Genomic DNA, 26,798 nt, shown 5'->3' with positions numbered 1-26,798 from the left:
TCCGACCCTTATATCTTACTAGCTGATATTTCCGTAGTCTCTCAGCCACATGTAGCTGCAGGTATGCCGACTTCAAATTGACGATTGTGGAGGCCCCTGTCATCTTCCTCCACTCTCTCAAGGTTTCGCTGCAAATGTCCATGGCTTCGCTGCCCATATGGCACAATACGTGGATGTTTAGCTCTCGGAAATCTAATACTGGCCTGACTTTATGCTTCGTCGGCTGAATCACTGCCATCAGTGGTAGTACTCCACTCTCCACTTCCTCCTTCCAAGGGATCAGAATACCTTTGTTGATCCACCGTTCCACTTCTCCCCCGAACTCGCTTCTGGCATCCCCTTTCGGGGTATGCTGATTGCAGCCTACTCCGTTTTTTCAACGCCGAGGATCTCCCTTCCAGTACCATTCCACTGTCCACTGCTGGCTGTCGAACACAGCCCGAAAATCCTTGTCTGTAACGGTGTGTGCAGCATATTTTTCTTCGCAACTCTCACCACTCTCCTGTTGCGGACTCACGGTGCATAGCGCCCCCGCATCACCGAACGTTACACCGGCTTCATTGACCGTAGCACCTCCCAAACGGACAATGGCGTCCATCCCCATCATCACATCGATTCCGTCCACCACGCGGTCGATCACGATCGCGCACAACCTAAATCTCGTTCCTCGTACCACCATCTACACATCGCTACTTCCTCTGTATTCAACTTCTGTACCTTACACTACTCACTCCACTCCATTCTTTCGCCACCTCCGGAGTCATTAGGGTTGTTGAGCAGCCCGTGTCCACGAGGGCTCGTGACACCTTTCCGTTCACCACGACATCTAAAACTGGCAACGACTGTATACGCACCTTTATTCTTTCGACGGGACGACTACCGGCGCAGTAGTTTCCCTTAGACCTTTTCTCTGAATGCATTCACTGGTGATGTGGCCTGTTTGTCTGCATCGATAGCAAATTACTCCAGGCCTGGGTTCCTTGTAGTCTTTCACCATTTTCCCCGGCGTGCTGCCAGCTCACCGCCCTACAAATTACAGTAATATTGGTCGCTTGCTTTATCAAACTGAAAAATAAGAGCATTCTTGCGTGATTATGAGCTTAGGAACCTTGCTATGCAGCCACGTGATTTTGGATTGAATCCCATTGCACGGCACTTTGGGCAGCCGAAGACCACCGACTAATATCTGATGGATGAACTTGGTTGACGGAAGTTAAGTAGAAGCCCGTCATACACACACACACACACACACACACACACACACACACACACACACACATATATAGTCCCCTATGTTCGTGTTTATAGATCCTCGAAACTTAGTTCATATGATATTCATGGATGGAGGGGTGGGGGCGAATAGCTTTTGGAGAGAGGAAGAGTAAGCTTTCACTGCCCCACTCTCTGTCTATATATATATACATATATATATATATATATATATACATACATACATACATACATATACAGATAAGGAAATAATTTTATTCTCAAACGCAGGATAATGCTAATAATATAACATGAACAGGATAAACTACCCATATTTTGGAGAAAAATCTGTCGGTGGCTAGCCATGAGACTCGAACTCACATCGCTGTGATTACGCGTCAAATGCTTTAATACATCTCAACGCTTCTACAGCAAACTTTCTTTGTTGACTTTCAACGCAAGTTGAATTTAACACACACACACACACACACACACACACACACACACACATATATATATATATATGAATAATCAAGTGGAGAATGGAGAAACAAACACAAGAAGAAGCAGGTCAATTGCGCTAGTTAGCCATTGATTTAATTATGTTGAGATTTTATAATGATTCATTGACGATCGTTTCGATGTGCCAATTTGATTGGCAGATATCTTCAGAATGTTGAGAAGAGTATTAAAGTTCATGGTATGAGAGATGCAGGAGTAACAGTTAGGGGATATAGTAATGCATATAGTGGTATAAAAATAGAGTTAGGTAAAGTTAGTCTTACATTTTAGTCGAAGTTGTGGTAATAGTCTTTCTGAGAAGAAATAGAGTGGGTACTGTTTAAGCTCGTAGCTCCAACTTTAGTCAAACGCATTCCGCACGTGTTTGTTTTTTTAAAATTCAAGTGTACGTTCTTGTTTTTTTGGAACCGGCCGTGTTAGTAAAGGGGAGTAAAGTTAGTAAAGTTTTGGTGAAGAGGGAGCTAACTCTGACCTTATTAAAAATTTTTTAACTTTTTAATTATAATTAAATATATATAAAGGAGAATTTTCCTTTTCTAAGTATAATTATATATAATTAAATATTAATAAAGTCAGAGTTAGCTCCCTCTTTACCAAAACTTAGAGTTACTCCCCTTCACTAACATTGCTCCAGATAGATTTCGCTATACTCTTTTACTCTTTTACTTGTTTCAGTCATTTAACTACGGCCATGCTGGAGCACCGCCTTTTAGTCGAGCAAATCGACCCCAGGACTTATTCTTTGGAAGCCTAGTACTTATTCTATCGGTCTCTTTTGCCGAACCGCTAGGTTACGGGGACGTAAACACACCACCATCGGTTGTCAAACGATGCTAGGGGAACAAACACAGAAACACAAACATATACACACACATACATATATATGTATATATATATACATATATACGACGGGCTTCTTTCAGTTTCCGTCTACCAAATCCACTCACAAGGCTTTGGTCGGCCCGAGGCTTTAGTAGAAGACACTTGTCTAAGGTGCCACGCAGTGGGAATGAACCCGGAACCATGTGATTGGTAAGCAAGCTACTTACCACACAGCTACTCCTGCGCCTATGTTGAAAGTTTTTCAAATGGAGTGATATAATGTTACATTTGTTTCACTAGGATTTTATACATATAAGTGTGTGTCTGTATGTGTGCGTGTGTGTGTGTGTATGTTCGTGTATGCATGTATGTATATGTGTGTGTATACATATGCATGTTTTTATGCTATGTATGTGTGTCTTTATGTTTGTCCCCCACCACCACTTGACGATTGGTATTGCTTTGTTTACGTCCTTGTAATGTAGCAGTTCGGCCCAAGAGGCCGATAGAATAAGTACTGCAACTTAAAGATAAGTGGCACAGAATGTGACACAGTGTAACACAGAATATGACAAGGCTGGATCTTTGAATTACAGGTACAACTAACTTTTGCTAGCGGATATTTTGTACGTTACGATGTGGGCGATGGCTGGAGCTTCATTAATTCAGCTGCAGTATATGTTTGGTACTAACTTTTTCCACACAGTATATATATATATATATATATATATATATATATATATATATATATATATATATATATATAGCAATAAGAAAATGGAGGGGAATATGAGGTACTCATCAACTTGCAGACACTGTATTCTGTTAATTAATCCGTTTATTTTGCAACCAAAAGGACAATAAAAACAATATACAAACATATATGACACACTATGTCATATTAACAATTAAAATTTCAAATTCAAAAGGACATCTAACGACCGAAGAAGGGACAACATTTTACAGCTGTTTCGGCCTAGTGTTGGCATGCCCCATTCTAGCAGTGACTCCTGAAGAAAAGCGTTTGAATGTTTGAAGGTGGTCTGAATTTTTAAAGAAAAGCGTCTGAATGTTTGGCGCGGCAAAGCAATAAACTCCATTGCTTGTGAGCATGTAACATTTCGGCACAACCGTTTTGGCACCGCTTATTTGGAATCGCTGATTCGACGCTGATTTATTTATCATTAGATGTTTTAGTTTCCCTCTTCTCTCCCTCCCTGCCCTTTTCTCTCTGTTTATGTGTGTGTTTATATTTCTCTTTATGAGTATAAGGAGAGGAAAATGTTTATGTCAATCGTGCTCAATTAATAAATTGTAAGGTCTTGCTCTCTTTCCCTCTCTCTTTTTCCTCTCTCTCTCTCTCTCTCTCTCACACACACACACACACACACACACACACAGACACCTTTTCTATCTATATGTATACATTTCTGCATATTCATGCCTGAGTGCATGTATGTTTGCATTCAGTATCAAAATGTACTGTCACTCAAACAAGTTGAATGCCACTCAGCCATGCCAAATCCTTTGCGTCCAAACAGCTACGCCAGATCGTCTCATACCGGTTCCGTGTATGTTTGGGTGGTCTTCATTTTTAGTATGTTTTTTTTTTGTATAAGTCTGTAAGTGTGGTATGCAGTGATGTGCAAATGGATTCTCCACGACCTACAGCAAAGATTTTAAGGAAGGTCCTCTATATCCAAGGAAACTGGTTGTGACCCAGTATTCGTGCATACCATGAATAATAATAATAATAATAATAATAATAATAATAATAATAATAATAATAATAATAATAATAATAATAATAATAATAATAATAGTAGTAGTAGTAGTAGTAGTAGTAGTAGTAGTAGTAGTAGTAGTAGTAGTAGTAGTATCACGAACGAACACCCTAGACTTGCCCGAAACCACTACAAGTTGTGGTGACACGATCAAGTAGCGAGGTGCTACATTGGAGATAAAAACTCAGCACTAGAGCCGCATCTATAGCTCTACCTGAGCGCTACATTTGTCACCAGGACTCATAAATTTTCCACTTCTTCTCGAAGGAGTGCTACCACCCACTTTGGGTGCTCTGATTTAGAGGGTCTCCGAGACTAGTGAGGAGAAGAAAGGAAATTATCATCAAACCAGAGACTTAACCCAAATACCCTCAATAAAATGGACTCTGTTAAAGGAGTCACAACACCAAGTTGCAGTATTAATCAGACGACATATTAAGCCTATTAGCCAAGTAGACTACGGTTGGATTTGAATTCAGAATGTAACGAGTCGGAACAAATGCTACAAGACATCTCGTCTGAGCTCTAACTTTTCCAGAATGCTCTCTAGTCGCCCGGGTTCAATTCTCGGCTGATACAACATAATTTTATTTTGCGTTTTATTAACGCAGAGGTGGTAAATGTGGGTTGATGCCGGTTCATACGGGTGATGATGGTAGTGCTGATAAAGAGGTGGTGAAGGCGGTAACGGTTCTGAGGAAGGTGATGATGACGGTTGTAGTGTGGTGACGTTGGCGGTGGTGGTGATGATGTTGATGATTGTGGTTGTAGCTGATGATAGGTGAGGTTAATTGTGATTCTGATAGAGGTGGTGGTGAATGTGGCAATGGTGGCAGCGATGAAGGCAATGATGGTGGTGGGGATATTGATGAAGGTGGTAGTGGGGATGTTGATGAAGGTGGTAGTGGTGATTGTTGTGATGGTCATTTGGAGGATTGTAAAGGGTAAAAGCCTCCTTGGTCATGAATGACCATAGGTTTGCACCTAGGAAGTCACCCTCCGAGACACAAGCCTGGGCAGCGAATTTTTTTTCCCTCGAGAGTTCCAGACCCCAGTAATGAATTCATTTGCATACAACCAATCAGAACTTACTTTGACCTTGTTGTCAAGTTAACAAAGGTTGGCATTCAAAATGGCGACCTCCGTTGCTATGCGAATTTTGTATTGTGCTCTCATTCAGATGCCAATATCATCGAAATTCCGCAAGTCATCGATACTGAACACATACGCTGGTTAGCGGTAAGTTTGAATTACTGTAGCAATCAAAGATAATGCTTTTGACGAATATGAAAGTACGGAAACTGCTTGAAGGTTTTATAAATACACATTAATTCATTGGTACGAATTATGGACGTGTGTGTATTGTTAATGTATCTTTGGCTATCCGAGTCCCACATGTGCATTTCCCTGTGGTCTTCAGCGAAAAACGAGTCTTATTCATATTAATAGCTTTTGTACAAGAAAAAAAAAAAAAGATTTCAGACGATGATGTGAGAAAAAGATTTCACACGATGATGTGAGAAATCCACGGCCAGAAAGTTTACACTTGCAACGCTCTCTTCAAAACCAATTTGGGCGGAATTATGATGTAAGTACGTGCTGAAACTCCCTCATAACTTTTTATTTTTACGAATTTTTGCAAGATCTTTTCGATTCTGTCTTCTGCATAATGGAATTGATACGTTTATAGACAAAAAGAGCTTTTCTTAAAATCCCCCTACTCCTCCACCCCAACATTAAAAAAAACAATTGTGTTTTTAACGGACAGTCCGAATCTACCATTCGTTTCTCTTTATAATTTCCAAATAAATTTTTTAATACTTTAATGAATTTCCAAATAAATTTTTTAATACTTTAATGAAAAAAAGTCAGTTGACGGTCTTCACACTTTTTCACATAATCCTGGACATTATATGTGAAATGCCAGTGAAATGCTGCATGTCCATTAGCAATATTAGCAGACAGACAGCCGTACAGCGGTACGACATATAATCCAAGTAGACGAAAGACTTCTTTTTTAAGAGGAAAAATAAAGTCGGAAGAGTGGTGAAGAAGTTTTGGATACTTGTGATTGTCGTAACCGACGGTATGCCAGTTTTTTTATGTGTGTATGTGCGTGTATAAAGATATAATTAAAACAATATGTATACACCCACGTATATATATATATATATATATATATATATATATATATATATATATATATATATATATATACATACATGCATATATGGGTACAGGACATCAAAAAAACGTTAAACACAATGGGAAACGAAAAACGAAAACAAAAAACGAACTTTTTTCGAACAATGAAAAAAATCAGAGAAACGAGACATATATATATATGTATATATATATATATATATATATATATATATATATATATATATATATATATATATATATATATATATACAACAAAGCCTAATGGTGTAAATTTTTAAAACTCCTTTAGGGACAAACGGTTTTCACAACGAATTCCTATTTAATTGGAATCTACATGATCTGAAGTATATTTGTAGAAAAGAAATATTTAATTTTCTCAAGGTTATGAAGAAGCAAATCTTCGGGGCACAATTGTGTAGACATGCCGAAATATAAATATATATATATATATATATATATATATATATATATATATATATATATATATATATATATATATATATATATATATATATTATTTTGTTTAAAAGAGTCCCAACACTGTCTGTTTTTTATGTTTAATTTATATTCCTGCAAAACCAATGTGAGATATAGAATATGGAATATACAATATATAATATAAAATAAAAATGGATGGTACAATGAAATAAAATATTGAATGTCTTACTGAATATATGGAATATGTCTTATTGAATAGATGAAATATTGAGTGTTCAATATAAAGGATTAAATATATAAAGGCGAATACGTATTTTCTATACCTTGTGGAAGACAGAAAACCAACCAACCTATTACAGTCTGTTAAAGTCTGTCATACCGGCCATGATGAAATACCAGAGATTAATTTTGAAAGCCGCATTTCCTCGCTTTCGGTAAATATGTTGCTTATTTTTTGGTAGTTTTTGACTTATTTAGTCCCTCTGAGCGTGAGGCATTACTATATAGTTACTATATAGTTAATGTCCTTATATAAATTATATATATTTATGAAAAAAATGATGAGTTTTTTTTCATTATGAGGTTTTTTCACGCTGACTACTTGATAAATTCTTATAAAGATTTCATCCTATATTATATTATAAATAATTAGAATATATTCAGTGCTGAATATTATTCTGTATAAGCACATGTTACTGAGATGCAACCGGATAAATTCAAATCTCTTTCACGGATATATAATTATGAACAGAAGTCATCGTACTGTGTTGGGTACATCGTGGTATGTTGATTCTTGTTTATTTTTATGTGTCTCGACCATACGTGTACTGATGAACAAAAGATGCAGGTTACTTCACAATTTTTCTGTTTTGATTGAGAAACCAGTGGTTTACCGTTAAGTTCAATGTTTTTAAGAGATTAATTTTGAAAGCTGCATTTCCTCGCTTTCGGTAAATATGTTGCTTTTTTTTTTTGGTAGTTTTTGACTTATTTAGTCCCTCTGAGCGTGAGACATTACTATATAGTTACTATATAGTTAATGCCCTTATATAAATTATATATATTTATGAAAAAAATGATGAGTTTTTTTCATTATGAGGTTTTTTCACGCTGACTACTTGATAAATTCTTATAAAGATTTTATCCTATATTATATTATATTATATATATATATATATATATATATATATATATATATATATATATATATATATATATATATATATATATATATGTATGTATGTATGTATATATATATATATATATATATATATATATATATATATATATATATATATATATATATATATATATATATATATATATATATATATATATATATATATATATATATATATATATATGAATATGTATATAAAACCAACTCTGTAAAAATGTATGTGTGTATATATTTATACATATATATGTGTATAAGTTTCAGAAGATAAAAGTCAGTCATAATAAGAAATCTTCCAAAAATCTATTTCCTTAATTTTTAACTACTGTCTCTCGCACACATATTTACACAATTTTGATTTTGAATTATTTAAAAAATTATTTGGAAATTATAAAGACAATCGGATGGTAGATTCTACGAACTAAAAAAAAAATTGGGTGCGGGTAAGAATTTTTTTTTTTTTTTTTTGCATATTCGTATTAATTCCATTATGCAGAAGACAGAATCGAAAAAGTTTTGTAAAAATTAATAAAAATAAAAAAAAGTTACGAGGGGTTTTACCATGTGCTTACATCATAATTCCGCCCCAATTTGATACACGCGGTTGCACATCAAAATCAATTGCTGAGGATGGAAGTGACCCTGTAATGAATATACTAAACAAAGCTTTTCTTGCTTTCACAAGAAAGTTGCGTTCAAGACAAAGAATTCCTTGGGGGAGCAGTGAAAACATTCACCAAGCAACTTCTGGAATTAACTTCTGGAACAAAACAAGGTTTTTTATGGAAGGTTCTTTATGGAAGACCAGCAGTTACCCATGCATACAAGCCTTCCATCTCCATGTCACAGATGTTATTCAAGGGAAAAGCAAAGGGTGATACAGTTTGGCTACCAGTAATGTCGTAACTCATTTCTACGGCTGAGTGAATTGGAGCAACGTGAAATAAAGTGCCTTGCTCAAGAACAGAGCCCGGTCCGGGAATCGAGCTCACCACCAAATGACTGTGGGCCCAATGCTCTAACCGCTGAACCATTGGACGATGATAACGATGATAATAGCGGTAGTGATGGTGATGAATGGTAGTGATACTTCGGAAAAATGTTCCAGGATTTTTTTTTTTTCCGAACGAATTTACATTTCCTAACTTACAAAGGAAAGAAAGCAAATGAGCATCGGTGGTTCGGTGGTAGAATGCTCGCGGGAAGCCCGGGTTCAAATCCTGGCTGAAGCAACTTAATTTTTCTTTTTATAAATTGCTTTCAAACCATATTCGGACAAAATGTTTTTAATTCAAATAGTGTTACTCATTGAATTAATTTTCCTTTTATAACTTCCAGCAAAATAATGCTAAAGAGCATCGATGACTCAGTGGTAGAATGCTTGCCAGTCGCCCGGGTTCAATTCTCGGCCGGTGCAACATAATATTATTTTGCGTTTTATTAACGCAGAGGTGGTAAATGTGGGTTGATGCCGGTTCATACGGGTGATGATGGTTGTGCTGATAAAGTGGTGGTGAAGGTGGTAACGGTTGCGAGGAAAGTGATGATGACGGTTGTAGCGTGGTGACGTTGGCGGTGGTGGTGATGATGTTGATGATTGTGGTTGTAGCTGATGATGGGCGAGGTTAATTGTGATTCTGATAGAGGTGGTGATGGAAACGGCAATAGTGGTAATGGTGGTGGTGGTGGTGGTGGGAGATGTTGATGATTGTGGCAGTGGTGATTATGGTGATGGTCATGTGGACGATGGTAAAGAGTAAAGACCCCACTCGGTCATGAATGACCATGAGATTTCACCTAGAAAGTTGCCCTCCGAGGTACAAGTCCGGACAAGGTTCTTTATGGAAGACCAGTTGTCGCCCATGTATACAAGCTTCTCCTCTCCACACCACGAGTGTTATCCAAGGGAAAGGCAAAGGCCGATGCAGATTGGCTGCCAGTGACGTCACAATTCCTTTCTACAGCTGAGTGAACTGGAACAACGTGAAATAAAAATGTCTTGCTGAAGAACACAACCCGGTCCGAGAATCGAGCTCACCACCACATGACTGTGAGCCCAATGATCTAACCACTGAACCATTGAGCGATGATAATGTTGATAATAACGGTAGTGATGGTGATGAATGGTAGTAAAACTTAGGAAAAATGTTTTGATTCAAGGTTTTGGTTCGTTGAATGAATTTTCATTTCCTATCTTACAAGTGAATGCGGACAAGCGTGCATCGGTGGTTCAGTGGTAGAATGCTCGCCTGCCACGCGGGCGGCCCGGGTTCGATTCCCGGTCGATGCACTTTAAATTTCCTCTCTTTTTTTTTTTTTGCAATTCATTAAGGTTGATATTTTTAATAAATTGCTTTCAAACCATATTCGGACAAAATGTTCTTAATTCAAATATTGTTACTCATTGAATTAATTTTCCTTTTATAACTTCCAGCAAAATAATGCTAAAAAGCATCGATGACTCAGTGGTAGAATGCTCGCCGGTCACCCGGGTTCAATTCTCGGCCGATGCAACATAATATTATTTTGCTTTCTATTAACGTCGAGGTGGTAAATTTGGGTTAATGCCGGTTCATACGGGTGATGATAAAGAGGTGGTGAAGGCAGTAACAGTTCTGAGGAAGGTGACGATGATGGTTGTGGTGCAAGTGATGGTAACGGTGGTGGTGGTGGTGATGTTGATGATGGTGGTTGTAGCTAATGATGGATGAGGCTGATTGTGATTATGATAGAGGTGGCAATAGTGGTGTTGGTGATGGTGGTGATGGTAGGGTTCTTGGTTATTGTGGTAGTGGTGATTGTGGTGATGGTCATGTGGATTGATGATAAAGGGTAAAGACCCCGCCACCCTCGATCATGAATGACTATGGGACTGCGCCGAGAAAGTTACCTTCCGAGGCACAAGTCCGGGCAAGTTTCTTTATAGAAGACCAGCAGTCGCCCATGCATACCAGCCTCCCATCGACACGCCACCGATGTTATTCAAGGGAAAGGCAAAGGCCGATGCAGCTTGGCAACTCATTTCTACGGCTGAGTGAACTGGAACAACGTGAAATAAAGTGTCTTGCTGAAGAACACAGCCCGGTCCGGGAATCGAGCTCGCCACCACATGCCGTGTTTCCCAGCGTGGGGCATATGCCCTACCGTTGGGACGCGGTAATATTTTGATGAGGCATGCGTAGGGTTATGTTGAATTTATAAGAGAAATGGGGGAAATTTCGAGTTATTAAAAAAACATTCTTTACATCCCTTCTGTGGACAATTTTATCAAATCTTTGACACTCAAGAGACAACAGAACGTTTTCATCATATTCATAAGATCTGATATCACTAAAGAGGGAATAAGATTATTTCCTTCGATTTTGTGGTATGTGAAAACATGTAGGTAATTACAAATGCGTATGTGTGTGTGTGCATGCGTGTATGTAGTATAGAACTGGTCAGTACTGAAAGCATTGCCATCTTAATTCCCTATGGAGAAATAAACAGGAGACAGTCTTATGTCTGCGTATGTGTCTAAGAGTAGTGACACTTTTATCTCTGGCGACAAAAAATCTAGGTACACAAGAAAAATGTGGTGCTGCAGAGTATTGATTGGGCAATAAATGGCGTTTGGTGGGATGAGGGATGACAGAATTGAATGGTGTGAAATGGGTTGAAATGGAGTGGAAGTTAGTGGTAGCGTCAGCGAAGGAAGAGAAAGAGAGAGAGAGAGGGAAGGAGATAGATAGAGAAAGAGAGATTTATGGTACTGGTAACGCACGCACACACACACACACACACACACACACACACACACGTATATATATGAAAAGAGATGAAAATTAACAGGTCATTTTATTCCCACCAATCAGTTTTGTGAAGTCAGCAAAGAGGTAAGAAAAATCTTCTCTCATTGATACAAAGGCTTTTGCAGCTGAGAATATTTATGGAATATATTTTGTCTCTTTTTGAGCATATTTTCCGAAAAGTTATACTGAAATCTTTTTGAATGAATATGTGTTATATCATGTAGATTCCGAATATACCAATTTTGGGGTGGGAATTTCGGAAAATTCATCGGAGTCCATTTCAATTCGTCTTAACTTTCAAGAAAATGGATATTTTTTAATGAAATTTTCTATGAATATACCTCAGACTGTGTGTGTGTGTGTGTGTGTGTGTGTGTGTGTGTGTGTGTGTGTGTGTGTGTCAGCGTGAAAAAAACCTCATAATGAAAAAATAATGAAAAAGATTTCATAATGAAAAAAATTCATCATTTTTTCATAAATATATATAAATCATTTATATAAAGGGCATTAACTGTGTAGTAATGCCTCACGCTTCGAGGGACTAAATAAGTCAAGAACTACCAAAAAATAAGCAACATATTTTTGGTAGTTCTTGACTTATTTAGTCCCTCGAAGCGTGAGGCATTACTACACAGTTAATGCCCTTTATATAAATGATTTATATATATTTATGAAAAAATGATGAATTTTTTTCATTATGAAATCTTTTTCATTATTTTTTTCATTATGAGGTTTTTTCACGCTGACTACTTGATAAATTTTTATAAAGAATTTATCCTATATTATATTATAAATAATTAGAATATATTCAGTGCTGAATATTATTCTGTATAAGCACATGTTACTGAGATGCAACCGGATAAATTCAAATCTCTTTCATGGATATATAATTATGAACAGAAGTCATCGTGCTGTGGTGGCTACATCGTGGTATGTTGATTCTTGTTTATTTTTATGTATCTCGACCATACGTGTACTGATGAACAAAAGAATGCAGGTTACTTCACAGTTTTTTTTCTGTATTTGATTGAGAAACCAGTGGTTTACCGTTAAGTTAAATGTTTTTAAGAGATAAATTTTGAAAGCTGCATCCCCTCGCTTTCAGTAAATATGTTGCTTATTTTTTGGTAGTTCTTGACTTATTTAGTCCCTCGAAGCGTGAGGTATATATATATATATATATATATATAGCTTTAGGGAAAAGAACCAAGGTTCATGAACTCATCGATGAAAATCCACTGTCACAGATAGAAAAATTAATAATTAAAAGTACAATAAATATATATTTATATATATTTTATACTGTGAAATTTAATTTAATTTTAATTTTTAATAAATTGATTTTAATTGAATTTTTACCTGTAATTTTGGATTTTATCCCTAATATTATATATATATATATATTATATATATATATATATATATATATATATATATATATATATATATATATATATATATATATATATATGTATATATATATATATATATATATATATATATATATATATATACATATATATATATATATACACATATACATACGACGGGCTTTTTTCAGTTTCCGTCTAACAAATCCACTCACAAGGCTTTGGTCGGCCCGAGGCTATAATAGAAATCACTTGCCCAAAGTGCCACGCAGTGGGACTGAACCCTGAACCACTATTTTTTTTTTTAATTTTGTCTCTGGGTAATATTGTAATCCAGTGGTTCCCAAACTTTTTAGAGACGCGACCCACTATTTATGACACCAGTTTATGGCGACCTACTATTTATGACACCAGTTTATGGCGACCTACTATTTATGACACCAATTTATGGCGACCCACTTAACTCTACTGGGTAAAAACATTAATGAAAGAAACAAATTTATTTCAGATTACATTTTCATTGAGGCCTGTGAGAAGGCCTCATTCATATTAAATGTGAAACAAAACGTTTTATAACTGTTTCAACGTCTCTATACCCTATGGGCAGGTATTAACTCTAATACAAAACCTCGAAGCAGTAACTATTATCGGCTCGATCAGTGTTGTACTGTGCCTAGTTAAAGTTCTCTATAAATAGGTAAAAACAGACGTTTCCTTTTTGCGATTACGTACGAATAAATTACTTGAGAAAATGACCACCTCTGAATTGTTAAGTTCGTGAAAAAAGCCTACTGCTTGATAAAACAACCAGTCTGGTATTGAAAACATGAGGTTTGAACTATCTCGATAGACAGCAGTTAATCAACGCTAATGCGTAATTTTATAACTTTTTGCAACCCACTAGGATTCCGTTCGCGACCCATCAGTGGGTCGCGACTCATAGTTTGGGAACCACTGTTGTAATCATTAACCAAATTTTGAATAACAAAAATTAAATATCACAAGGGGGCATCAGGATTTTAGAAATGATTCGATGGGGTATGGCCAAAAGTCGGTTAGGAATCATTGACCACATGACTGTGAACTCAATATGCTCTAACCGCTGAACCATTGGACGATGATAGCGGTGACAATAACGGTAGTGATGAATGGTAGTGAAACTTTGGAAAAATGTTTTAATTCAAGGCTTTTGTTCTTTGAATGAATTTTCATTACAAGCGAGCAAGAGTAAGTGAGCATCGATGGTTCAGTGGTAGAATGCTCGCCTGCCACGCGGGCGGCCCGGGTTCGATTCCCGGTCGATGCAATTTAATTTTTCTCTTTTTTTTTTTTTTTTTTTTTGCAATTCCTTAAGGTTGAAATTTTTGTTTAAATTGTTTTCAAACCATATTCGGAAAAAATGTTTTTAATTCAAATATTGTTACTCATTGAATTAATTTTCCTTTTATAACTTCCAGCAAAATAATGCTAAAGGGCATCGATGACTCGCTAGCTGATAAAGTGATGGTGAAGGCGGTAACGGTTGTGAGGAAGACGATGATGACGGTTGTAGTGTAAGTGATGGTGACGACGGCGGCGGCGCTGGTGGTGGTGGTGGTGGTGGTGGTGGTGATGTTGATGTAGCTAATAATGTGTGAGGTCGATTGTGATTATGACAGAGGTGATGATGGAGGTGGTAATGGTGGTGGTGGTGGTAATGATAACGGAAGTGATGATGATGATGGCGGTGTGTGAGATGGTAGTGGTGGTGATGATAATGGTAGTGGAGGAGGTAGTAATGTTGGAAATGATAATGGCGGTGATGGTGGGGCTGGTGGTGATGACAGTTGTGGTGATGATTATGTAGATGATGGTGAAAAGAGTGGCGGTGGTATTGATAGCGCTTGTGATGACGACGGCGTAGCTGATGGTTATAATCGTTATTATGATGATAGTAGTGTCTGACGATGATGGTGGTGGTGTGGCGGCGGTCACTAAGCTGTTAAAAAAACAGTAGCATAAGGTGTGTGAAACCTTGGGGCACCCCTTTGAGTTTTTTCCCCTCGCCGCACTACAACGGACCATTAAAAATACTTTAATTTCACAGGTGTACACAACGGACGCAAAAGGGGCTGACCTGATAAAGAGAGTCATCCGGTGTCAACCCTCGCTGATGCTCCCACCTATTATTCAATATGCTCTATTCTAAGAGTGTACGATGTGAGCTGAGGGAGATTAGACTGTTATTTCTAGCAGTAATGGTACTGGGCGTAAAAAGAAATATTGAGCTGGCAGATGGGGATGTTGATGCAAATAGTGATTGTTGTTGTTTTTGGAGTTGTTGTTGGTTGTGGTGGCGGTGGAGGTGGTGGCGGTGGAGGTGGTGGTTGTGGTGGTGTTGGCTGCGGTGCAGGTATTCAAGGTGGCGATTAGTAGTGTTAGTATTTAGTTGGGGGTGTGTCTGTTGATATGGGTACCGGAGGAAGTAATAATAAGGGTGATGTAGTAGCAGCAGCAGCAGCAGCAGCGGCCGTAGCAGCAGCAGCCGTAGTAGTACCAGCCGTAGCAGCAGCAGCCGTAGTAGTACCAGCCGTAGCAGCAGCAGCCGTAGTAGTAGCAGTAGTAGTAGTAATAGTAGTAGTAGTAGTAGTAGTAGTAGTAGTGGTGGTGCTGGTGGTGCTGGTGGTGCTGGTGTTGGAACTAGTGGCGTCGGTGATGTTGATGTTAGTCGTAAATGAAAAAAATATATATTTACAAAGTGGTGACGGAAGCACAAAACTAAAGACTGGTGTCAAATACTGACTAATATGAAATTACAGCAGCATAAACTTGTCGGGCATCGGTGGTTCAGTGGTAGAATGCTCGCCTGCCACGCGGGCGGCCCGGGTTCGATTCCCGGCCGATGCAACCTGTCTTTTTTTTTTTCATTTTATTGGACAGATTTAATTTTTTACTTGTTTCAGTGATTCGATTGCAGCCATGCTGGAGAACCGCCTTTAGTCGAGCAAATCGACCCCAGAGCTTATTCTCTTTTGCCGCTAAGTTACGGGGACGTAAACACACCAGCATCGGTTGTCAGATGATGTTGGGAGACAAACACAGACACGCAAACATACATACATATATATATATATATATATATATATATATATATATATACAACGAGCTTCTTCCAGTTTCCGTCTACCAAATCCACTCACAAGGCTTTGGTCAGCCCGATGCTATAGTAGAAGACACTTGCCCAAGGTGCCACGCAGTGAGACTGAACCCGGGACCATGTGGTTAGTAAGCAAGCTACTTACCACACAACCACTCCTAATTCAAATATTATTATTCTTTGAATTAAATTCTTTTACAGTTTCCAGCAAAATAATGCTAAAGAGCATTGATGATTCAATAGTAGAATGCCCACGGGGCGCCCTGATTCAATTCTCAGCCAATGCAGCATGGCACTTTTTTACTTCTTATTAACGTGGTGACTTTTATTAATTCCCTCGGAGGAAGCTTCGGGAAAATGTTTTTAAGTTAAAGCCTTTCTTCTTTCAATGAATTTTCTTTTCATAACTTAGAAGGCTTATAATGTCAGGCAGCATCGGTGGTTCAGTGGTAGAATGCTCGCCTGCCACGCGGGCGGCCCGGGTTCGATTCCCGGCCGATGCAACATTACATTTTTTTTTTCATTTTATTAAGGTTCTTATTTTTTATAAATTGCTTTCAAGCCATACAAAATGGTCTAAGTTTGAATATTGTTATTCTTTGAATAAATTTTTTTATAACTTTCAGGAGAACAATGCCAACGAGTATCGACGGTTCAGAGGCAGAATGCTGACGGGCCGCCCACGTTCAGTTCCTGGCTGACACAACCTGATACTTTCTTTATTAACGTTGAAGTTTTTGGTAATTGCTGTCGAGGAAGCTTCAGAAAGCTTCTAACTGCAAGTCTTTTGAGCATTGAACGAATTTTCATTTCATAACTTAGAAGGGTAATTGTTCATTATGGTTTGGTTATATTAAAAAAAGGAAATAAAAATTAAGTGGGAGATAAGTAGTAAAAGAGGCAGCTTACCTTTTACACAACATAAACACATGTGGGCGGAGGTAAGTGATATGGATCACACACCCTTTGTTTTTTTGTTGTTTTTTTTATTCTGCAGCAACCCACTATATTTGGAAATGCAGATTTTTTTTTTTTTTTTTTTTTTGCAGATTCGGAATCTCCGCACTCAGATTAGTGGATTTCTGTAAAAAAAAAAAAAAGCTAAAAAAGAAAAACCAAAGGGTTGCGGTCCATGTTCTTTACCTCCGCCCAGATGTCTTCCTTTTATCCGTGGAATTACACCATATAAATTCATGCAAATATGAAACAAACAATTCGTCCGATGTCCCAAACTGTCGTCGCAACACCCGTTTTACTCGTACCCATATGCTTTCAACATTTTGTGTGTGAACGTGTTGATTATGAGGATCAACAAAATTTTGTTGGTGTATAATCACCTCATGCGTGTAGGCACTATCATTCAGGATACCAATGTTATTATACGCTCGCTAGCCAACACTGTCTATGTGAGTCCCAGGTAAATCCATCTTTGCATCAGCGCAGTTAAAGTTTATTCAGTACGGTCAGGTACTTCGACCAAAAAAATACTTTTTAAAGACGCTCTCAATGCCAGCGAATACTCAATGGCCAGGGCGCCACTCACCTCGATGATACTCACGATGAAAGAACTTGCTTTCGTCAATTTCTACAACTAATGACTGTCCATTAGCATCCAAACCGCCGATTTCTATGGGATTCTGTTGGAGCCAAACATCACGTACTTCCCGACAGAAATTACACCAATCCACGACTGTAGTTCGACTACTGACGGAAGACTCGTCTATAATATCATCTGGTGACATATCTCGTGCCCAACAGAAAATAATTAGAATGATATTGAACAAAGAAATATGAATTCTCTCAAAAAATGAACCGTAACGAACAGATTTGGGTAATTGTTCAGTATGGTTATGGCGTAATTCCACGGACAAAAGAACACATTTATTCACTTTCTGACGGCGATCGCCAGTGTTTTATGCTGTGTAAAAATAAGTTGCTTCTTTTACTAGTTGTAAGGCGCATGAGTGGCTGTGTGGTAAGTAGCTTGCTTACCAACCACATGGTTCCGAGTTCAGTCCCACTGCGTGGTATCTTGGGCAAATTTCTACTATAGCCTCGGGCCGACCAAAGCCTTGTGAGTGGATTTGGTAGACGGAAACTGAAAGAAGCCCGTCGTATATATGTATATATATATATGTGTGTGTGTGTGTGTGTCTGTGTCTGTGTTTGTCCCCCTAGCATTGCTTGACAAACGATGCTGGTGTGTTTATGTCCCCGTCACTTAGCAGTTCGGCAAAAGAGACCGATAGAATAAGTACTAGGCTTACAAAGAATAAGTCCCGGGGTCGATTTGCTCGACTAAAGACGGTGCTCCAGCATGGCCGCAGTCAAATGACTGAAACAAGTAAAAGAGTAAAGAGTATACCGAACAATTACCATATTTTTCATAATTGCTTTCAATATTGCTATCCTTTGAATGGGCTTTTCTTTTATAACTTCCAGTAAAATAATGCCAAAGAGCATCGATGACTCAGTGGTAGAATGCTTGCTGGTCGCCCGGGTTCAAATCTGGGCCGACGCAACCTGATACTCTCTTGCTTTTTATAAACGTTGAGATTTTTGGTAATTACTTTCGAGGAAGCTTCGGAAAATGTTTTGTTCTTTGAATGCATTTTCATTTCATGACTTAAAAGAGACACTAGACAAGCGAGCATCGGTGGTTCAGTGGTAGAATGCTCGCCTGCCACGCGGGCGGCCCGGGTTCGATTCCCGGCCGATGCAACCTGTTTTTTTTCATTCTATTGGACAGATTTACTTTTTTACTTGTTTTAGTGATTTGACTACAGCCATGCTGGAGCACTGCCTTTAGTCGAACAAATCAACCCCAGAGCTTTTCTTTTATAACTTCCAGTAAAATAATGCCAAAGAGCATCGATGACTCAGTGCTAGAATGCTTGCTGGTCGCCCGGGTTCAAATCTGGGCCGACGCAACCTGATACTCTCTTGCTTTTTATTAACGTTGAGATTTTTGGTAATTACTTTCGAGGAAGCTTCGGAAAATGTTTTGTTCTTTGAATGCATTTTCATTTCATGACTTAAAAGAGACGCTATACAAGTGAGCATCGGTGGTTCAGTGGTAGAATGCTCGCCTGCCACGCGGGCGGCCCGGTTTCGGTTCCCGGCCGATGCAACCTGTTTTTTTTCATTCTATTGGACAGATTTACTTTTTTACTTGTTTCAGTGATTCGATTGCAGCCATGCTGGAGAACCGCCTTTAGTCGAGCAAATCGACCCCAGAGCTTATTCTCTTTTGCCGCTAAGTTACGGGGACGTAAACACACCAGCATCGGTTGTCAGATGATGTTGGGAGACAAACACAGACACGCAAACATACATACATATATATATATATATATATATATATATACAACGAGCTTCTTCCAGTTTCCGTCTACCAAATCCACTCACAAGGCTTTGGTCAGCCCGATGCTATAGTAGAAGACACTTGCCCAAGGTGCCACGCAGTGAGACTGAACCCGGGACCATGTGGTTAGTAAGCAAACTACTTACCACACAACCACTCCTAATTCAAATATTATTATTCTTTGAATTAAATTCTTTTACAGTTGCCAGCAAAATAATGCTAAAGAGCATTGATGATTCAATAGTAGAATGCCCACGGGGCGCCCTGATTCAATTCTCAGCCAATGCAGCATGGCACTTTTTTACTTCTTATTAACGTGGTGACTTTTATTAATTCCCTCGGAGGAATCTTCGGGAAAATGTTTTTAAGTTAAAGCCTTTCTTCTTTCAATGAATTTTCTTTTCATAACTTAGAAGGCTTGTAATGTCAGGCAGCATCGGTGGTTCAGTGGTAGAATGCTCGCCTGCCACGCGGGCGGCCCGGGTTCGATTCCCGGCCGATGCAACATTACATTTTTTTTTTCATTTTATTAAGGTTCTTATTTTTTATAAATTGCTTTCAAGCCATACAAAATGGTCTAAGTTTGAATATTGTTATTCTTTGAATAAATTTTTTTATAACTTTCAGGAGAACAATGCCAACGAGTATCGACGGTTCAGAGGCAGAATGCTGACGGGCCGCCCACGTTCAGTTCCTGGCTGACACAACCTGATACTTTCTTTATTAACGTTGAAGTTTTTGGTAATTGCTGTCGAGGAAGCTTCAGAAAGCTTCTAACTGCAAGTCTTTTGAGCATTGAACGAATTTTCATTTCATAACTTAGAAGGGTAATTGTTCATTATGGTTTGGTTATATTAAAAAAAGGAAATAAAAATTAAGTGGGAGATAAGTAGTAAAAGAGGCAGCTTACCTTTTACACAACATAAACACATGTGGGCGGAGGTAAGTGATATGGATCACACTCCCTTTGTTTTTTTGTTGTTTTTTTTATTCTGCAGGAACCCACTATATTTGGAAATGCAGATTTTTTTTTTTTTTTTTTTTTTGCAGATTCGGAATCTCCGCACTCAGATTAGTGGTCTAAGTTTGAATATTGTTATTCTTTGAATAAATTTTTTTATAACTTTCAGGAGAACAATGCCAACGAGTATCGACGGTTCAGAGGCAGAATGCTGACGGGCCGCCCACGTTCAGTTCCTGGCTGACACAACCTGATACTTTCTTTATTAACGTTGAAGTTTTTGGTAATTGCTGTCGAGGAAGCTTCAGAAAGCTTCTAACTGCAAGTCTTTTGAGCATTGAACGAATTTTCATTTCATAACTTAGAAGGGTAATTGTTCATTATGGTTTGGTTATATTAAAAAAAGGAAATAAAAATTAAGTGGGAGATAAGTAGTAAAAGAGGCAGCTTACCTTTTACACAACATAAACACATGTGGGCGGAGGTAAGTGATATGGATCACACTCCCTTTGTTTTTTTGTTGTTTTTTTTATTCTGCAGGAACCCACTATATTTGGAAATGCAGATTTTTTTTTTTTTTTTTTTTTTGCAGATTCGGAATCTCCGCACTCAGATTAGTGGATTTCTGTAAAAAAAAAAAAAGCTAAAAAAAAAAAACCAAAGGGTTGCGGTCCATGTTCTTTACCTCCGCCCAGATGTCTTCCTTTTATCCGTGGAATTACACCATATAAATTCATGCAAATATGAAACAAACAATTCGTCCGATGTCCCAAACTGTCGTCGCAACACCCGTTTTACTCGTACCCATATGCTTTCAACATTTTGTGTGTGAACGTGTTGATTATGAGGATCAACAAAATTTTGTTGGTGTATAATCACCTCATGCGTGTAGGCACTATCATTCAGGATACCAATGTTATTATACGCTCGCTAGCCAACACTGTCTATGTGAGTCCCAGGTAAATCCATCTTTGCATCAGCGCAGTTAAAGTTTATTCAGTACGGTCAGGTACTTCGACCAAAAAAAATACTTTTTAAAGACGCTCTCAATGCCAGCGAATACTCAATGGCCAGGGCGCCACTCACCTCGATGATACTCACGATGAAAGAACTTGCTTTCGTCAATTTCTACAACTAATGACTGTCCATTAGCATCCAAACCGCCGATTTCTATGGGATTCTGTTGGAGCCAAACATCACGTACTTCCCGACAGAAATTACACCAATCCACGACTGTAGTTCGACAACTGACGGAAGACTCGTCTATAATATCATCTGGTGACATATCTCGTGCCCAACAGAAAATAATTAGAATGATATTGAACAAAGAAATATGAATTCTCTCAAAAAATGAACCGTAACGAACAGATTTGGGTAATTGTTCAGTATGGTTATGGCGTAATTCCACGGACAAAAAGAACACATTTATTCACTTTCTGACGGCGATCGCCAGTGTTTTATGCTGTGTAAAAATAAGTTGCTTCTTTTACTAGTTGTAAGGCGCAGGAGTGGCTGTGTGGTAAGTAGCTTGCTTACCAACCACATGGTTCCGAGTTCAGTCCCACTGCGTGGTATCTTGGGCAAATTTCTACTATAGCCTCGGGCCGACCAAAGCCTTGTGAGTGGATTTGGTAGACGGAAACTGAAAGAAGCCCGTCGTATATATGTATATATATATATGTGTGTGTGTGTGTGTGTCTGTGTCTGTGTTTGTCCCCCTAGCATTGCTTGACAAACGATGCTGGTGTGTTTATGTCCCCGTCACTTAGCAGTTCGGCAAAAGAGACCGATAGAATAAGTACTAGGCTTACAAAGAATAAGTCCCGGGGTCGATTTGCTCGACTAAAGACGGTGCTCCAGCATGGCCGCAGTCAAATGACTGAAACAAGTAAAAGAGTAAAGAGTATACCGAACAATTACCATATTTTTCATAATTGCTTTCAATATTGCTATCCTTTGAATGGGCTTTTCTTTTATAACTTCCAGTAAAATAATGCCAAAGAGCATCGATGACTCAGTGGTAGAATGCTTGCTGGTCGCCCGGGTTCAAATCTGGGCCGACGCAACCTGATACTCTCTTGCTTTTTATAAACGTTGAGATTTTTGGTAATTACTTTCGAGGAAGCTTCGGAAAATGTTTTGTTCTTTGAATGCATTTTCATTTCATGACTTAAAAGAGACACTAGACAAGCGAGCATCGGTGGTTCAGTGGTAGAATGCTCGCCTGCCACGCGGGCGGCCCGGGTTCGATTCCCGGCCGATGCAACCTGTTTTTTTTCATTCTATTGGACAGATTTACTTTTTTACTTGTTTTAGTGATTTGACTACAGCCATGCTGGAGCACTGCCTTTAGTCGAACAAATCAACCCCAGAGCTTTTCTTTTATAACTTCCAGTAAAATAATGCCAAAGAGCATCGATGACTCAGTGCTAGAATGCTTGCTGGTCGCCCGGGTTCAAATCTGGGCCGACGCAACCTGATACTCTCTTGCTTTTTATTAACGTTGAGATTTTTGGTAATTACTTTCGAGGAAGCTTCGGAAAATGTTTTGTTCTTTGAATGCATTTTCATTTCATGACTTAAAAGAGACGCTATACAAGTGAGCATCGGTGGTTCAGTGGTAGAATGCTCGCCTGCCACGCGGGCGGCCCGGTTTCGGTTCCCGGCCGATGCAACCTGTTTTTTTTCATTCTATTGGACAGATTTACTTTTTTACTTGTTTCAGTGATTCGATTGCAGCCATGCTGGAGAACCGCCTTTAGTCGAGCAAATCGACCCCAGAGCTTATTCTCTTTTGCCGCTAAGTTACGGGGACGTAAACACACCAGCATCGGTTGTCAGATGATGTTGGGAGACAAACACAGACACGCAAACATACATACATATATATATATATATATATATATACAACGAGCTTCTTCCAGTTTCCGTCTACCAAATCCACTCACAAGGCTTTGGTCAGCCCGATGCTATAGTAGAAGACACTTGCCCAAGGTGCCACGCAGTGAGACTGAACCCGGGACCATGTGGTTAGTAAGCAAACTACTTACCACACAACCACTCCTTATTCAAATATTATTATTCTTTGAATTAAATTCTTTTACAGTTGCCAGCAAAATAATGCTAAAGAGCATTGATGATTCAATAGTAGAATGCCCACGGGGCGCCCTGATTCAATTCTCAGCCAATGCAGCATGGCACTTTTTTACTTCTTATTAACGTGGTGACTTTTATTAATTCCCTCGGAGGAAGCTTCGGGAAAATGTTTTTAAGTTAAAGCCTTTCTTCTTTCAATGAATTTTCTTTTCATAACTTAGAAGGCTTGTAATGTCAGGCAGCATCGGTGGTTCAGTGGTAGAATGCTCGCCTGCCACGCGGGCGGCCCGGGTTCGATTCCCGGCCGATGCAACATTACATTTATTTTTTCATTTTATTAAGGTTCTTATTTTTTATAAATTGCTTTCAAGCCATACAAAATGGTCTAAGTTTGAATATTGTTATTCTTTGAATAAATTTTTTTATAACTTTCAGGAGAACAATGCCAACGAGTATCGACGGTTCAGAGGCAGAATGCTGACGGGCCGCCCACGTTCAGTTCCTGGCTGACACAACCTGATACTTTCTTTATTAACGTTGAAGTTTTTGGTAATTGCTGTCGAGGAAGCTTCAGAAAGCTTCTAACTGCAAGTCTTTTGAGCATTGAACGAATTTTCATTTCATAACTTAGAAGGGTAATTGTTCATTATGGTTTGGTTATATTAAAAAAAGGAAATAAAAATTAAGTGGGAGATAAGTAGTAAAAGAGGCAGCTTACCTTTTACACAACATAAACACATGTGGGCGGAGGTAAGTGATATGGATCACACTCCCTTTGTTTTTTTGTTGTTTTTTTTATTCTGCAGGAACCCACTATATTTGGAAATGCAGATTTTTTTTTTTTTTTTTTTTTTTGCAGATTCGGAATCTCCGCACTCAGATTAGTGGATTTCTGTAAAAAAAAAAAAAGCTAAAAAAAAAAAACCAAAGGGTTGCGGTCCATGTTCTTTACCTCCGCCCAGATGTCTTCCTTTTATCCGTGGAATTACACCATATAAATTCATGCAAATATGAAACAAACAATTCGTCCGATGTCCCAAACTGTCGTCGCAACACCCGTTTTACTCGTACCCATATGCTTTCAACATTTTGTGTGTGAACGTGTTGATTATGAGGATCAACAAAATTTTGTTGGTGTATAATCACCTCATGCGTGTAGGCACTATCATTCAGGATACCAATGTTATTATACGCTCGCTAGCCAACACTGTCTATGTGAGTCCCAGGTAAATCCATCTTTGCATCAGCGCAGTTAAAGTTTATTCAGTACGGTCAGGTACTTCGACCAAAAAAAATACTTTTTAAAGACGCTCTCAATGCCAGCGAATACTCAATGGCCAGGGCGCCACTCACCTCGATGATACTCACGATGAAAGAACTTGCTTTCGTCAATTTCTACAACTAATGACTGTCCATTAGCATCCAAACCGCCGATTTCTATGGGATTCTGTTGGAGCCAAACATCACGTACTTCCCGACAGAAATTACACCAATCCACGACTGTAGTTCGACAACTGACGGAAGACTCGTCTATAAAATCATCTGGTGACATATCTCGTGCCCAACAGAAAATAATTAGAATGATATTGAACAAAGAAATATGAATTCTCTCAAAAAATGAACCGTAACGAACAGATTTGGGTAATTGTTCAGTATGGTTATGGCGTAATTCCACGGACAAAAAGAACACATTTATTCACTTTCTGACGGCGATCGCCAGTGTTTTATGCTGTGTAAAAATAAGTTGCTTCTTTTACTAGTTGTAAGGCGCAGGAGTGGCTGTGTGGTAAGTAGCTTGCTTACCAACCACATGGTTCCGAGTTCAGTCCCACTGCGTGGTATCTTGGGCAAATTTCTACTATAGCCTCGGGCCGACCAAAGCCTTGTGAGTGGATTTGGTAGACGGAAACTGAAAGAAGCCCGTCGTATATATGTATATATATATATATGTGTGTGTGTGTGTGTCTGTGTCTGTGTTTGTCCCCCTAGCATTGCTTGACAAACGATGCTGGTGTGTTTATGTCCCCGTCACTTAGCAGTTCGGCAAAAGAGACCGATAGAATAAGTACTAGGCTTACAAAGAATAAGTCCCGGGGTCGATTTGCTCGACTAAAGACGGTGCTCCAGCATGGCCGCAGTCAAATGACTGAAACAAGTAAAAGAGTAAAGAGTATACCGAACAATTACCATATTTTTCATAATTGCTTTCAATATTGCTATCCTTTGAATGGGCTTTTCTTTTATAACTTCCAGTAAAATAATGCCAAAGAGCATCGATGACTCAGTGGTAGAATGCTTGCTGGTCGCCCGGGTTCAAATCTGGGCCGACGCAACCTGATACTCTCTTGCTTTTTATAAACGTTGAGATTTTTGGTAATTACTTTCGAGGAAGCTTCGGAAAATGTTTTGTTCTTTGAATGCATTTTCATTTCATGACTTAAAAGAGACACTAGACAAGCGAGCATCGGTGGTTCAGTGGTAGAATGCTCGCCTGCCACGCGGGCGGCCCGGGTTCGATTCCCGGCCGATGCAACCTGTTTTTTTTCATTCTATTGGACAGATTTACTTTTTTACTTGTTTTAGTGATTTGACTACAGCCATGCTGGAGCACTGCCTTTAGTCGAACAAATCAACCCCAGAGCTTTTCTTTTATAACTTCCAGTAAAATAATGCCAAAGAGCATCGATGACTCAGTGCTAGAATGCTTGCTGGTCGCCCGGGTTCAAATCTGGGCCGACGCAACCTGATACTCTCTTGCTTTTTATTAACGTTGAGATTTTTGGTAATTACTTTCGAGGAAGCTTCGGAAAATGTTTTGTTCTTTGAATGCATTTTCATTTCATGACTTAAAAGAGACGCTATACAAGTGAGCATCGGTGGTTCAGTGGTAGAATGCTCGCCTGCCACGCGGGCGGCCCGGTTTCGGTTCCCGGCCGATGCAACCTGTTTTTTTTCATTCTAT

The 26,798-nt window shown here is 38.7% G+C and overlaps 7 non-coding genes across 7 annotated transcripts; all 7 read left to right on the top strand.

Annotated features, from left to right (window-relative positions):
* Window positions 1–16,094: 16,094 nt before the first annotated feature.
* Window positions 16,095–16,165, top strand: Trnag-gcc (transfer RNA glycine (anticodon GCC)). Its single transcript has one exon. It is a non-coding gene; the product is annotated as a tRNA-Gly (tRNA).
* A 682-nt stretch (window positions 16,166–16,847) lies between these two features.
* On the top strand, window positions 16,848–16,918 carry Trnag-gcc (transfer RNA glycine (anticodon GCC)). The gene has a single exon. It is a non-coding gene; the product is annotated as a tRNA-Gly (tRNA).
* A 2,147-nt stretch (window positions 16,919–19,065) lies between these two features.
* Window positions 19,066–19,136, top strand: Trnag-gcc (transfer RNA glycine (anticodon GCC)). The gene has a single exon. It is a non-coding gene; the product is annotated as a tRNA-Gly (tRNA).
* Window positions 19,137–20,212: 1,076 nt separating this feature from the next.
* Trnag-gcc (transfer RNA glycine (anticodon GCC)) lies at window positions 20,213–20,283 on the top strand. Its single transcript has one exon. It is a non-coding gene; the product is annotated as a tRNA-Gly (tRNA).
* Window positions 20,284–22,934: 2,651 nt separating this feature from the next.
* Trnag-gcc (transfer RNA glycine (anticodon GCC)) lies at window positions 22,935–23,005 on the top strand. Its single transcript has one exon. It is a non-coding gene; the product is annotated as a tRNA-Gly (tRNA).
* Window positions 23,006–24,077: 1,072 nt separating this feature from the next.
* On the top strand, window positions 24,078–24,148 carry Trnag-gcc (transfer RNA glycine (anticodon GCC)). The gene has a single exon. It is a non-coding gene; the product is annotated as a tRNA-Gly (tRNA).
* A 2,149-nt stretch (window positions 24,149–26,297) lies between these two features.
* On the top strand, window positions 26,298–26,368 carry Trnag-gcc (transfer RNA glycine (anticodon GCC)). The gene has a single exon. It is a non-coding gene; the product is annotated as a tRNA-Gly (tRNA).
* The last annotated feature ends 430 nt before the right edge of the window (window positions 26,369–26,798 follow it).

This window comes from Octopus bimaculoides, chromosome 7 (assembly GCF_046866305.1).
Source record: "Octopus bimaculoides isolate indiv1 chromosome 7, ASM4686630v1, whole genome shotgun sequence".
Lineage (NCBI taxonomy): Eukaryota > Metazoa > Mollusca > Cephalopoda > Octopoda > Octopodidae > Octopus > Octopus bimaculoides.
This window is presented reverse-complemented; position numbering and strand designations above follow the sequence as displayed.